General features: G+C 44.6%; 1 pseudogene; it reads left to right on the top strand.

Moving 5' to 3' along the window:
* The first annotated feature begins 12953 nt into the window (after positions 1-12953).
* On the top strand, positions 12954-15030 carry LOC104597854 (UDP-glycosyltransferase 89B2 pseudogene; annotated as a pseudogene).
* Positions 15031-15905: the final 875 nt, after the last annotated feature.

Here is a 15905-nt window from a genome sequence, read left to right on the forward strand (position 1 = left end):
TTCAGGAAGCCTTGGTTTCCTCTTTGGTACAGACTACAGAGCTTTCCCTTACTGCTTTCATCTTTTGATGGTGTTGAAGCTCACAGCCCCTTCTCGTGTAACTGAATCATGCTTTTTTTTTACAAAGAGAGATACTTACACAGATCTAGTAAAGCAACATCCTAGGTATATACTAAAACAAAATACTCCAAGTCTCTATGCATGGCTCCAACTTTAAGGAAGTTTGCTCGATGACCTTCACTCACCAACCAGTCTGCTGCTTGATTACCTTTCCTGTGAGCGTGTGAGTGAGAGACCTACAATCCGCTGTCTTATCAGTTTCCCGCACACTTCTATGATCGTTTGACATCTCCATGTAGTGACTCTTCCTTTTAGGGCTTTATTTGAATCACCTTCCATGATCACCTTGCCCACTCTTATCTTGTTCCTATTTTTCCAATGTTGTCATAGTACGTAAGATATTTTCTCCCAACATAGATCACCCTTTTATTCATTTTTCTCTTATTTCCATCCAACAATCCGAGTCACAATTAAACCTTTACTAAATAGTCCTCCTTTTGTTGGGAATCTCCTCGTGAGGATCCACAAGAATATTTTTATCTTTGAGGCACAACCTATTTTGTTTATTTTCTTACTAAGACATTTTATCCTTTCATCTTCCTCTTCATCCTGTTTTAAAGTCACATAAGCCAACTTAACCAAAAAGGGCTCCCTAAAAAAAAACTTTTCCACTTGCGGGATTATCATTGCTTGAATCCTTTTTGCTATCTAAAGCATATTATTAATTTTTGTCATATCCCAATTATTATTTCTCATAATCTTCTCCACTTCACTATTTTCCATTTTTCCTGACTAAGCGCACTATTATCAATGGGCCTAAATTCAATTAATGGGCCATTTCTTGCCTAGCCATCTAGCCAAAGATTACTTCTTTCCATTTCCATTTTTCCATGTTATATCTTTTATGATATTCTCTTTGATTGCAAATACTTCTCCAGCACCAACTTGCATTTTTTAGAATTTTAGCATGGAAAAATCTTTATTGTTTAGATATTTCCCTTTCACCAATTTTACCCATCGGTTATCACTATTCTCCAATCTAACTTCATTAGGTTTGCTGCATTGATGTATACCATCTTAAAAATAAACAAACTTCCATTTGATCTAAGCATGCAAACTTTATTCCACTTTTCTAGGCACAATGATTTTAATTTTTTTTGCTTCCCCTTAGAAATCTTTTTTGCAATTTGGAAATTGAAATAAACTCATCCGGTATTGAGCTATATTAGCTACCAAGCCTTTAACAAGGTGATTCTATGTTATAAACAGATTTTTGCTTTTCTAGCCTTCCATTTTATTTTTAATTTCTCTATATTCTCTTTAAATGAACTATATATCCACTCTTCCATATATTATCGGAGCTCCAAAGTATTCGCCTTCTATCTTAATTTTGCGGACTTTAATTTCCCCATAATCTTCTAGAATTTTGAGGGGATACTTTTAGAAAACATTAAAGTTGATTTCTTGTAGTTTGGTTTTTGTTTCAATGCTTTTGCAAATATTTTTAAAATTTTCTTAACTTTTATATTTATATCTATTGACGCTTTTGACAAGATTAGACAATCATCTATTAGGATATTAGGAGCATTTCATACAGGTTTAAGCCCACCTTCCTATTCCCTATTTGTTTAAAGATATTCTTTGTAAAAGCCTCTCCACATAACATAAAAATGTATACAGATAAGGCATTCCCTTGCCTAATTCCTCTTCATCAACAAAATCTTTCGGTAATCCATAAATCAATACTTATAGTTTATTAAGGTGATTGATTCTCCTCAATCCGAGTTAGTACACGAACTGAGGAGAGCAATTAGATAATCCTTGTTGATTGGGCGGTGCCGTGCTATATAATCTGCGATCAAGAGAAGAAGTCAGGGGCCCGAGGAGTTATTCCCGGGTAAGTACTCCAACGCTCAAGTCAATGAGGGTGATGAATGGTCGGACCGAGCAATGAGGGTGTTGGTCCGAGTAGACTAACGGTGTGGGTGCTAGAAGTTGGGGACCCGTACTTTGGGCATGGAGTACCGTTTTATAGCCGAAGATCCGTGTCCTGGTCGGATTAGGCTTTCAGGGTTGTCAGGATGAGGTTAGCTTCCGAGGTATTTGGGATAGGTTCCCATTCCCCAGCGGAGTTGTCTTCTTTACTCCTCTTTATCTGCAGTTGTGCTCATCCGTGTAACGTGTAGCTGACATGGCGAAAATGATAAGCTGGGGGGCCACAATAGTAGCATAGCTCGATCGAGCTATGTCGACGTGGCCAGGTGATGACTAGGCGGCCATGTGTCTCTCAAGACCAGCTCAGCCATGACCCGAACACCACTCCTCTAGTTCTGAAATCGAGGATTGAAGTAGTCCCAATTCGTTTCTCGGCTAGGGAACTTCCGTTGTCCATGCAGTGTTGGTCGTTGCCGAGGAATCCTCCAAACCACTCCCCTAGTTCTGCTGTCGAGGAGGGGGAATGCTCGGCCAGACTGTTGCGCGACCATGTAGCCTTGTCTGGCGTCAGGGCTCGGCTCCAGTTGGTGTTGAGCCTTGTGGTTGGGCTGGCGTTCTTGGGCGACTCCTCCGAGGGTCGACATTGGTGGTTGGACCGGTATTGAGGGTCGAACCAATGCAATTAATGGTTGTATTCATTGCATGTTGGGGCCGTCACTTCGGTTTTCGATGCTTCGCGCATACGTCAGCGGTCGCGTCAATTAGTCCTCTGAGGCATTGTTAGAGGTGCCTCATCTATACTGTCGATCTCTCCTCAGTCCATGCCCCTGGTGGCTATAAAAGAAAAAGGAGGGGACCCCCCCTTTGTGTCGTTTGCGAGGGAGGTAGCTTGCATTGCTTGGCGGTGGCTGCTTGGCTATTTTCCATTTCTTGGCTCGGTATGTCTTCCTTATTCCGTCGGTCCTCTTCTTCTTTCGAGTCCTCCAGTAGTGGTTCTGCTTCCAACTCTTCCCATGGCTCCAACTATGAGCCGGAGCTGAGGGATTTTGTGGCCACCGAAGTCGAGGAGGCTGAGGTTGGCCCTTCTGGGACGTAGGTGGAACTCCCCCTACGGGCAGATCGCTGATTTGGCACCACGCCCTATTCCTTGGCACCCAGGGATATGGCTAAGATCCGAGCTTTGTACGTCATTCCCGCGGAGTTCCAAGTGAGGTGTCCGTAGCCCGGCAAAATGGCCACTGATGCTCAGCCCCGCAAGATATGTGTGTACGAGCATAGCTTGGAGGCTAGGCTGAGGTTCCCATTGAGCGAGGGGGTCGCCAAGGTACTGAGCTGGTATAGGGTGTTGCCGGTGCATTTGATGCCAAACTCCTTCAGGTTCTTGCTCGGCCTCATGTCCTAATGTGTGGTTCGTGATATCGAGTTGACTCTAGGGATGGTTCAGCTGAAGCACCATCAGCAGGGCCACTACTATTTTTCCAATAGGCGGAATGTCCGGTCTTTGGTTGGGGCTCCTTCTTTTGTGAAGCACTGGAATGAGTCGTTCTTCTTCGTGTGCATTCTCGAGGGCCTCCCTTTTTCGCCCGAGCTACAGGATCCGAGGACAATTGTGCCACAGCCCCAATGGACGACGCTTACTTGGGAGGAGCGGTCGGCCTTGAGCATGATCCACAAAATAGATGTTATCACGTACACATGCTCAGAGATACTGATGCTTGCCGGGTTGATGGAGAGGGTGGCCAGTCTGTTTCCTTTACTGCTTATTTGCTAAGTTATGGTTTCCTTGTTGGCTTTCTACTTATCTCGGGTGTCTTGTGTCTCAAGTATAAGGATGGCCAGCGAAAAAGAGATTGTTCGTCGGATGAGGGCACTTCGGCAGAGGCAAGGGCGAGCTGGTGCGCAGCCCGAGGCAGCAAACTAGCCACGATCCGTGGATAGGGCGGCTCGTTGGCACAGGAGGGTTCGACAGCGAGAGGCCAAGGAGGATGATGTCATCCTAGTTGATCCTGAAGGGGTTCATCGTCCTACAGGTGCGCCGGGGACAAAAATGGGTGGTAGCAGCTCGGGTCAACACATGTCGCGGTGGTCGGTTCGCGTTGACGAAAACTTAGAGACGCTTGGGGTTCTCGAGCAGTTGCTTCGAGGGATCATGACTATGTCGATGGCTTGGGAGTCGGTCGGGGTCGGTAGTGGAGCCTTAGAGTGTGCGCTTCTGCGGTCTGTTGCCTAGGTGAGTTCCTTTCTTTCTTATCCCTTGTGTTTTTGTTTATGTTTATTTTATTATTTTTTTTTTGCATACACTCATCATTTTCTTATGCAGAATGCTTGTGTGGCAGTCACGTTGATCTATCATCTTCGAGACCTCCGATCAACGTACGAGCGAGAACACTACAAGTATCTGCGGCAAAAGGCCCAACTGACCGATCTTCAGGCTACCGGGGAGCGGTAAGCTATGCTAGAGAAGGAGGTGGCCGAGCAGGCCAGCTTGTCCATAGGCTGAAGCAAGAGATCGCTGAGCTTAAGGCAGAGTAGGAGAGGTTGAGGCAGGTTGTCGAGGAGGCAGTTGATTGGTACAAGGCGTCGGAGGAGATGAAGCAACAAATGGACGAGGAGCTAGATTTAACGTCTTCCGACGAAGGGTCCTTCACCGCCACCCAGAGTTGACCGAGGAGTCGCAGGGCTGGGGAGCTTGTAATCCTGATACTCTGCAGGGTTCTGCCGAGGAAGTCGATGAAGAGGTTAGCGACGAGGCTGAAGCTATTGATGGGGCTGCTGACTCTGCCACTGGGGATTGAGTGGTTGTTTCTTCCAACTTATGTTTTTCCTGTCTTTGTCGTGCTCTTGTTTTTTTCTTTTTTGTATTGGCTCGGTATGTCGAGCCTCAAATGATGTAATGGACTATCTTAAGCTGAATATCAGCTCTTCTTTGTGTTGACTACATACATGCATCTTATTGTCGTTGCTATTTTTACTTGTGTGTTTTTCTTTTTCTGGCCGAGGTGTGGCCGGTCGGGCTATTGCGCGGGCCGAGCCAGGCTATGCCTCGGTGTCCCTAGTCATTTGCTGACCGAGGTGTAGTTGTCCAGGACCTTTCAGTTTCTTTTGTTGGCCGAAGCATGGTCGGCCAGGCTATTGCGTGGGCTAAGCCGGGCTATGCCTTGGTGTCCCCAATCTTCTGCTGACTGAGGTGTAGTCTGAGATCTTTCAGTTTTCGAGCTCTCATCATTGGTCTTGGTTGACCTTCGAGGTTTTTGAGTCTATAAGTGCTCGGTCCGAGGACCCTGGTGATTCTGAATGACCCTTCCTAGTTTGGTCCGAGCTTACCTTCTTCAGGTGCGAGGACTATGACTTTGCGTAGGATGAGGTCCCCGGCCTTGAATTTGCGTCTTCTGACCTTGGAGTCGTAGTGCTTTGCCATCCTTTGTTGTTGTGGGGCCATTTTTACATGTGCTCGGTCCCGGGCTTCTTCTACTAGGTCCAATTCCACGCGCAGATCCTCGTCATTCTGCCCCTCGTTGAATAGCTCGGTCTGGAGAGCTGGGGAACCTATCTCCATGGGGACTATGGCCTCAGGCCCGTAGGCCAGACTAAAAGGGGTCTCTCCGGTGGCGGTCCACGGGGTCGTCCTGTATGCCTAGAGAATACTCGGTAGCTCCTCAACCCACCTTCCCTTGGCTTGATCTAGGCGCATTTTTAGGCCATGTAGTAGGTTCGGTTGGTTACCTCGGTCTGCTCGTTACTCTGGGGTCGATGCACTACGGTAGTTCGACGATCAATCCTTAGGTTGGCATAAAGGGCCTCGAACTTCTTGTCGGTGAACTGTGTCCCATTGTTTGTGATGAGCACATGAGGGATGTCGAAGTGGCATTCTGCTTCATCGTCGGCTAGAAGTAGCCCAGCCAGAGTGCTTTATGGGCTAATGTGTGCATACCAGGGTGATCTCCGCAAATGCCCTCATGTATCCCCTTAAGGACATAGTCTGGTTCATCTAGGGGGAGACACTTCAGGTATGGGAGAGTGTGGGAACGACGGTAGAGTTGGCCCTATATAAGGTAGTACTGAGTCGCTCTGTGTTGGAGCTTCTTCGCTTCTGCTCGGTCTTCTGGGAGAGCGCCTTTTCAAAAATACTCGGTTATGGGGTCCATCCAAGATGGTACGTGCTATAATGGGAGGACGAGAAGGGCCATTGGTGCGATGCTCACCTAGGCTAACGTATCCAGTGGGGCAGTTGAGTCAAGGTCAGTCTACGACAAGCTGGCTAACTTTGGAAGGGCGTCGAATCGGGTGTTCTCAGCTCGAGGGATCTGTTGAATATTGAAATGCTTGAGCTGCTGATTGAACTCCTACACCTTTTGTAGATAACTCGCCATGGAGGGGGTCCGAGCCTCGAACTGGTCGTGGATTTGGTTAACCACTAGCTGCGAGTCACTGAAGGCCTCGATTCTTCAGGCCCTGAGGTTCAAGGCAAGGCGGAGCCCAACAATCAAGGCCTCATACTCAGCCTCATTGTTGGACATCTTGAACTCAAACCTGAGGGTGTATTCCAACACTGCGTTATCTGGACCGAGGAGGATGAGGCTGGTGCCGCTACCCTAATGGTTTGATGAGCCATCTACGTGCAGAGTCCATACTAGGGGCAATGGGGCCGGTTCCTCAGTGGTGAATGTACATTCTGCAATGAAGTCTGCCAGGGACTGGGCTTTGATCGCCAGTCGGGGTGCATACTCGATGTTGAACTCACTTAGTTCCACGCTCCACTTGACTAGGCGACCAGATATTTCTGGCCTCTGTAGTATCTGCTCAAGGGGCTGGTTGGTAAGTACTCGGATGATGTGGACCTGAAAGTAGGGTTTGAGCTTTCTGGCTGCTGTGATGAAAGCTAAGGCTAACTTCTCCAGGTTGGAGTACCGGGTCTCTGCACCGCTGAGGACTTTGCTGGTGTAGTAGATCGCCCTCTGTACCCGGTCTTCTTCCTTAATCAGTACCAAGTAGATAGCCTCATCTTCAGTCGAGAGGTAAAGCAATAGCTCATCCCCCGGGTTCGCCTCGGTTCAAAGGGGCGGTGAGCTCAAGTACTACTTCAGCTCCTGGAAAGACTACTCACATTCTTCAATCCAACGAAAATCTTTTGGCCACTTAAGGGCTTTGAAGAAAGGAAGAAAGTGATTCGCGGATTTGGACATAAATTTGCTAAGGGCGGTTATTCTACCGATGAGTCGCGGCACCTCTTTATGGGTCCGGGGAGATGGCATGTCATGGATGGCCTTTATCTTCTCCAAATTCGCTTTGATCCCTCTCTGTGTTACCATGAACCCTAAGAATTTGCCTGAGCCAGCCCCAAAAGCGCACTTGGTTGGGTTTAGCTTCATCTTGTATTTCAGAGGGTGTCGAAGACTTCACAAAGGTTGGCCAAGTGATGCTCGACCTTCTCGCTCTTCACGAGCATATCGTCGACATACACCTCTATATTCCAGCCGTGCTGTTCTTTAAATACCTCATTCACCAACCGTTGATAAGTGGCGCCAACGTTCTTGAGGCCGAAGGGCATTACCCTGAAGTAGTACAGGCTGCGGTTGGTGATAAAAGTTGTCTGCTCCTGGTCATCCGGGTGCATCTGGATTTGGTTGTAACCTGAGAAGGCATCCATGAAGCTCAGTAGCTCATGCCCCGCCGTTGCATCGACGAGTTGGCCGATCCTCGACAGGGGGAAGCTGTCTTTGGGGCAGGCCTTATTTAGGTCGGTCAAGTCGATGCAAATTCTCCACTTTTCGTTGGCCTTCTTCACCATTACTACGTTGGCCAGCCAATCGGGGTACTTGACTTCCCGAATAAAGCCGGCATCGAGCAGTTTTTGTACTCTGTCAGCGATCACTTGCCACCATTCTGTGGAAAAGTTCCTCTTTTTCTACTTCATAGGTCGATAGCGAGTGTTGACGTTCAGCCGATGTGTGATCATTTCAGGGTAGATCCCGGGAATGTCTGCTGCTGACCAAGCAAATACATCGGCATTGTTCCTCAGTAGTTGTATGAGTTCTTCTCGGAGGTGGTTGTCTAGTAGGGAGCCGACTTGGACTGTCTTTTCAGGATCTTCTTCAGAGAGGGGGACCTGGATGAGGTCTTCCATGGGTTGGCCGTGTTGTGCCTTTACCTCATCACGTAAGTCATAGGCCTTCGCCATCAGGGTATCGGCGATTGGACGTAATCCTCGGCAAGAGAGCTGATAGCAGTACCGCGTTGTTCTCTGGTCTCCACGTGCCACCCTTATGCCATACTCGGTTGGAAATTTCATGGCGAGGTGGTATGTCGAGACTGTGGCTTGTAGGACGTTGAGGGTCAGCCTACCGAGGATCACATTGTAAGAGGAGGGGCAACGCACCACGATGAAGTCTACCATGGTCGTCGCAGTGACGTCGTCGTCTCCGATCAAGAGGGGAAGAGTTATTCTCCTAGTGGGTAGGAGGGGCTCTCCCAAGAATCCCATCAAGGGAGTGTTGACCGGCATGAGCCATTGTCTATCGATGCTGAGCTTTTCGAATGCATCTTCGAACAGTACGTCGGCAGAGCTCCTTGTGTCGACTAGGATCCGTTGCAACTCGAAATTAGCCACTTCGGTCGTTATGACCAAGGCGTCATCGTGCGGTGTCTAGACCCCTCGGAGGTCAACGTTAGTGAAGGTGATAGATGTGTTGTGCTTCTTCCTGTGACCCCATTCATCAATCTCGCATAACCAAGCATATCTTCCAACCCAAGTTGCTCTCCCCTCTGGTGGTGGTTCCTCCTGATATGACGTGGATAATGTCGGATGGGGGGTCTCGGGGCAGTAGTTGTCAATCTTCATCTGTTCTTTGCTCCTCTTGGGCTAGTTTCTCACTTCTGTCGATGAAGCCACTAAGTTAACCACGCCTAATCAAATCTTCAATATGGTTGCATAGGTCAAAATAGTTCTCTGTGTCATGGTCATGGTCCTTGTGGAACTCACAGTATTTGTCTCGGTTCCTCTTGTTATTTTGTGTCTTCATCTTCTCAGCCCACCTGACATAGTTGCAGTTACGGATTTGCATCAGAGTTTCAGACCACGGAATATTGAGCAACGTGAAATTTCGTTAGGTCTGTGGAGGGGTCCGAGGTCTATGGTCTGGTCGGCGATCCTGTCTCTTGTGATCTCTGTCCGACCTCTTGGACTTCCGTTCGTCGGTGTCTGTCCTCTGTTGTCGAGCTTCTCATCTCCGTCTCTGAGTTGCGCTTGAGCCTCTTCAACGTTGATATACTTCTGCGCGTGGCTCATTATTGCGACTAGCGTTTGGGGATGATTTTTGGAGATGGAGAAGTTGAATGGGGAAGGGCGGAGCTCATGCTGTATGGCCGTAACTGCGACTGATTGGTTCAAGTCCTTGACTTGGAGTGCCTCCTAGTTGAACCTTGCCAAGTAATCTTTGAGGGTCTCCACCTTTCTCTATCGGATTTGCATGAGGCTGGTCGAAGTCTTCCAATGCTTCTGGCTAGCAATGAACTGCGCCAGAAACTGGGTCTCCAGCTAGTCCCATGACGTTATGGAGCGCGACGACAGAGAGGAGTACCACGCCAAAGCTAGACCTTGCAAGTTGGCTACAAGGGCTTTGTATATCAGTCCTTCTAACGCGTCGTACAATATCATCTGAGCTTTGAGTGCCGCGACGTGGTCGAAAGGGTCTGTGTTCGCATCGTATTTGTCGAATCGGGGGGCTCACCATCCAGCGGGGGGCATCTCATCTATGATGTCCTGGACGAAGGGCGGCTCCTTGATGGTATACGTGGCAACCCGTGCTGGCTGGTCGACGGTGGGCGTCACACTCTTATGGGTTTGAGTGCGTTCTAGTTCTTCTAAACATTGTCAGAGCTCTTTGATCTTGGCGCCTCTATCGTCCGGGGCCGCAGTGTGGGTGGCCTTCTCCTTCTTAGGTCGTGCAGGCCAGTCCTCCACTGAGCTTGACTCGGTAACAGAGATCACGAAGGGCAGTGTGACTATTCAAGTAATAATATAATAATAAAAAGATTATTCAAGTAATAATAATATAATGATATTTTAATAAAATATTCATAAATTAATGATAAATACTAATAAAATAATAAAAAGTAATAGTAAAAGGCTAAAATATTATTTATTAAATAATAAGAATAATTAAGAAAAAATAATATATATAATATATAATTAAAGAAGTAATAAAATTCTAACATATTAATTATTCAATAATAATAAAACAAAAATCAAAATGATAAAAATAATAAACTAATAAGAAAGTAATAATAAAATGAAATAGCTTAATAATAAAGACTAAGGTATTAATTATTAAATACTAATAAAATAATAATAACAAAGTACTAATAAAATAATAATTATATATTCATAAAATATTAATAAAGTAATAAGAAAATAATAAATGGAATAATAAAATCACTTTTTGTCCTATTCGCAAATCAAATGGACCATAAATCTCAAATTTTTCAACATTGAACCAAAAAATAAAATTGTCCGTTCTATCTAGGTAGTATGTAAGCAATTCAACCATCTAGGTTAAATGGGTCAGGCCATTATGTCATAATTAAATAATAAAATTAAAGAAAGACAAACTCAAAATATACAAAAAAAAATACTTAATTTTTGTAGAAAACATTTAGAACATCTCTAATATAGAATTATTTTATAGACAGAATATTAATCTCATTGGGACATAATATTTGAATGTATATTACTATCTTCATCATCTAAAATCGCCACATGCAAAGCACATACAAATTTACTAATTAATTAAAGTGAAAGAACATTTCTCCTTGTAAACACCACCCCCTCCATATTCAAATTCTTTTGCATCTTTCTCCTTCATCTGAGATCAATAAGCTATCTTCCATGTTGAACAAAACAGGTTTAAACTTGACTCTGCATAACATGAATCACGTATCACGTCAATAAAATCAGTATTAAGACCAACTTAATTTATGGAAATGATGGCTCCTGCCTACTATATTAACAATGTTCGGGGAAGTCAGAATCGCATGCAGTCTATGAATCTCAAATTGTGCGATTCAGACTTAAAGTGATTGCGCAGAGACAAGCCACTACTAAAACAAATGTAAAAATAGAAAATTATTTCCATTGATCAAAGTAAATGCTTATAGCTATGTGGAACACTTTGAATACATTCCTTTAGAAGTTCAACTCTTGGATATTCTCTTTTCACTACAATGGTATCTCGAGTGAAATGTACAGATGCAGATGCCCTCGTCTAGTATCTTTAAATGACAAAATAAATTAAGTTTAGTTAGCAGGGAATTGCCCTAATGTTAGAATGCAGATTGTCATTTAATGATTCCACTACATGTGCATCTCAAAAACCATTTTCTCATGATTGAATATTGGTGAGTGCCCAGTTCAACAAGACTCCTACTTGGAGTCTACTCCTCGATAAAGATAGATCTCTAGAGGATCAATAGATTAGGACTCTGTATAGATAACTTTGCCCTGTAACTTATCTTCTCCTATTGTAACTAAGACACTTCATATATAAATACATTGGACTGCCACAAGTCGGCAGTAAGCCTTTCAACTTGTTGTTAATCTCGAATCTGGTGTGTTTTTACATCATTATTGAACAGATTTTTCTATGGCCTCAAACAAATAGATTGAATAAGCAGCATAACTATGTAACGCTTCAATCTGTTTAATGTCGGTGTTGACCCACCTTCATTTGCGTGAAGAATCCCACCGGTGTAAGGTTTCAACCTATTGAAAAGAGAAAACAGGAAGTCCCTTCCTTTGTAAAAAAGAGGCCATAAAATGTACCGCCAGAGCTCTCGCCACCGATGGCCGCTAGTTGAGGTCACCATTCGTTGTGGTAAGGTCGTGAGTGTGTGGATAGGGTTTGGTGGAGGAAAAGCAACGAAGCCCTGCAAAATGGGAGGGAGAATGAGGGAGGAACACAGACTAGGTGTTTTTTATTTTTATTTTTTTGTCTTTTTGTGGCCGGTTGAACCGGCTATCCCATGTTAACAGTCAAAGGCCCGTTAGCATTATGAATCTTAGCCATGAACTACATGGTCGTCGATTGTGATTAGTGGATTCACGCCGAATCAGCCCCCCACAACACATCCCCGCCATGTATTGGGAACATCTCCCGATGATGACATCATCATTCTTGATATTATCATCAAACGATAGAGGTGTGCTGTGGGAATTTGTGGGGGGCAGTCTATAGGGGGCTGATTTGAACTCATCCGATGAACCCACTGGTGTACAGAAAGCAGACTCAAAGCAAGGGGTCAGAAGAGAACATATTTTCTGGGCACAGGTATAATTTTAAAAGCAAACTATGCGTTATGCCTGTTTGTTTTTTCTTTAACTGTTGTACACAAACTTTGCTATTCTTTAGGGAAAATTCCCGATCAGTACCTTATACTTTGGCTCGAGTGACAATTTGGTCCCTAAACTTTAAAATGTGACAATCCAGTATCCGAACTTTCAACATGTGACGATCTAGTACCCAAACTTTCAAAATGTGGCAATCCAATAACTGTCATTAACCACTTCGTTAATCAACCATTAAGTGATTTGAAAAGTCAAAAATGTCCTTCAAATGCCATCTAATTCTCTTTATCAACCATTTAAACATTGACAAAAAATGAATAGTCCCAACTCCTAGCCTCTTCTATTCAAAAAAGTTGATGGATATTTAGACGAATCTAGAATTTGGGACTATTCATTTTATTGTTAATGTTTGGATGATTGATAAAGAGAATCAGACGATATTCTTAAGGCATTTTGAACTATTTAAATGCCACTCAAATGGCTAATTAAAGGATTAACACATTTTTAAAATTCTGAGTACTGGATTATCATATTTTGAAAGCTTAAGTACTGAATTGTCACATGACGAAATTGTCACTCGAGCCAAATTAAGGTACCAGATATTGATCGGAAATTTTCCCTGTTATTTATTAATATAAGCCTCCACTTTTTACTTATTTAAAAATAAATAAATTATTGTGAGTAGGACGCGGGTAAAGAAAATGAGTACCAAACCTGTCCGCATTCTAAACAGCGACTTAAGCCTTTTACGTGGTTCAATTGCATTGGCTTGGACGGAGACAAAATCATGAACACCAGGCTGGTGATTTCCTCACAAAGCCTTCGGAATCATTCGCCTGGAAGCTGTAGCAGGGCAAAATAAATATTACAAAATTCAAACACCGGTCATCCTCTGAACAAGGAGATGTCCAACTCTCACTCCAACCGTGAAGGTGAAACCATGTCAAACTCCGGTGGCGAACATATATTGGTTTTCCCATATCCGGCGCAGGGTCACATGTTGCCCCTTCTCGACTTCACCCACCAACTAGCCCTCCGGGGCTTAACCATCACCATACTGGTGACTCCCAAAAATCTACACATACTGAATCCTCTTCTCTCCAACCACCCTTCCATCCACACCCTTGTCTTACCTTTCCCGACTCACCCCTCTATACCTGTCGGCGCAGAAAACGCCAAGGACGTTCCATCCACTGCCTTCCTTCCTATGATTTGCGCTTTCGCCCGACTTTATGATCCTCTCCTCCACTGGTTTCAGTCTCATCCCTCACCCCCTGTTGCCATCATCTCCGATTTGTTTCTTGGGTGGACTCACCACCTCGCCTCCCAACTCGGCATCCCTTGCATCGTCTTCTCTCCTGCCGGGGCAATGTCTGTATCAGTGGCTCGTTCCCTGTGGCGCGATCTTCCCCAAAGAGATGACCCCAACGACCCTTGCTTCCCCATTTCTTTCCCCAAGCTTCCTACTTCCCCCACATTCCCCTGGTGGCAGCTCACCCTTTTCTACCACAGCTACATCTCAGGGGACCCAGATTCGGAGTTCTTAAGAAAAACCTGTCTGGCCAACATTGCTAGCTGGGGAATCGTTCTCAACTCGTTCACCGCGTTAGAGAGCGTCTACTTGATTCACATGAGGAATGATTTGCCGCACCAGCGGGTTTGGGCTGTGGGGCCTCTGCTTCCTCCTGGTCCTGGTGACAACCCATCGGGACTCACCGAGACCGAGAGGGGTGGTTCCAATTCTGTTGCAGCCGGAGACGTGCTCTCTTGGCTGGATTTGTGTACAGATCGCTCTGTGATATATGTGTGCTTCGGGAATCGGGAGTCAGTCTGTGTTGATCAATGAACAGATGGAGGCACTGGCTGCCGGGCTGGAGCTAGCAAAGCGGGTGTCCCTTTGTTTGGTGTGTCAAGGAGGCAACCGAGGGACACGGAGTGGTTCCTCCAAGCTTCGAAGAAGGTATGAGAGGAAGGGGACTGGTGATAAGAGGCTGGGCTCCGCAGGTGCTGATACTGAGGCACCGCGCTGTTGGTTTGTACTTGACGCACTGTGGGTGGAACTCTGTGCTTGAGGCACTAGTGGCGGGTGTGCCTATGCTTGTCTGGCCCATTGGAGCCGACCAATTTCCAAATGCTAAGCTGTTGGTCGACCAAATGGGGATGATAGTCAAGGTTTGTGAACTAGGGTGTGGAGACGGTACCCAATTCAATGGAGTGAGTTGGCTAAGGCCATCACTGACTCAGTGCGTGCAAACAGGTTCGAGTGGATGCGAGCCATGGATTTGCATAAGGCAGCACTCGATGCGATCAAGGAGGGTGGGACTTCGTTCAGAGGCTTGGAAGGGTTGGTGGAGGATTTGCGTCGTTGTGTGAACTTAAATTCAGTAACAACTCAGTTGACAAGCTAGCACATCTGATGTGAGCGACTGAACTCTCCAAACTCCAAAGAAACTAGTAGAATGGTGGATGAATTTAAACTTAGAATAGATCCAATTGGAGAGAGCTATCAATTCCTGTACCATCCATCAAATTAAGGCATCTCTCTCTCTCTCTCTCAGATAGGTATGTATGTATGTATATCCCATATTATGTTATATTACAGTAGTTCAACATTAAGGGAGCTAAATTTACGATTTCCAGCCAATTGCATGGATAAAGAATACAGCGGATCAAAATACATATTAAAGTAATTTTCATTATGCTTGGTCCTTGTTCCATTGGTGGACTAAACAAGGGGTAGCAATGGTTTTGCCCCAACTAGTACCCTGTCATATGCACTAGCAGCAAGTATGGGTTTCGTGGACCTGAGCAGGGAAACTGGTTATATTGACAATTTCAAATAGCTAGAAAAGATTGATTGAAATTTAAATTATATATGTTGCAGTTAAATGTTACAATCAACAATTATTTATAACTATATAGTCATTATTCCTCCATCAATGCCAACAGTTTTGGAGACCTAGGCAGGAAAAAAAATCATTTTTTTTAGGAAAAGAGCGTTTGGTCATAGCAGTATATTTTCTCATTCTGCCCATTTTATCTATTTTATTCATTTTAGAATTTTATCTTGTGTAAGGATAAGAAAGAAAGAAATTATTGAAACAAACATGGTCTAATTATCTCAAGGATTTTTTTCCCTGGCTTAAGTTATCTTTTGTACGTGACTACATACAGTTAGAACTGAATGAGATCATCTCGATGGAGTCATCTAAGTGAGAACCATGCATGCATGGACCTCTATTTTCCTTGATATGCAATTAATTAAAATCTCAACTTGAAAAACAAAACACTCCTTCAGATGGTTTCCCCGTTTGTCAAATAGTTAAATAGGAAAGATGACATACATTCCCAAACTGGAATAAATTAATTAATTAAGGTCCTACATCCAAAACATATATCTAAGAGGGATGCCACAAGAATTTGTTGCAAAAATTAATCTTAACCAGTCCTGTGACCATAAATTGCTCAGAGAAACATATCTTGATCCATCTTAAAGATGCCAGAGCAACAGCTAGCAGCAAGATAAACTTAGATATATAATTCATAAAACAACCTAATAATTTCATTAAAA

Source organism: Nelumbo nucifera, chromosome 4 (assembly GCF_055504915.1).
Source record: "Nelumbo nucifera cultivar China Antique chromosome 4, China Antique-T2T, whole genome shotgun sequence".
NCBI lineage: Eukaryota > Viridiplantae > Streptophyta > Magnoliopsida > Proteales > Nelumbonaceae > Nelumbo > Nelumbo nucifera.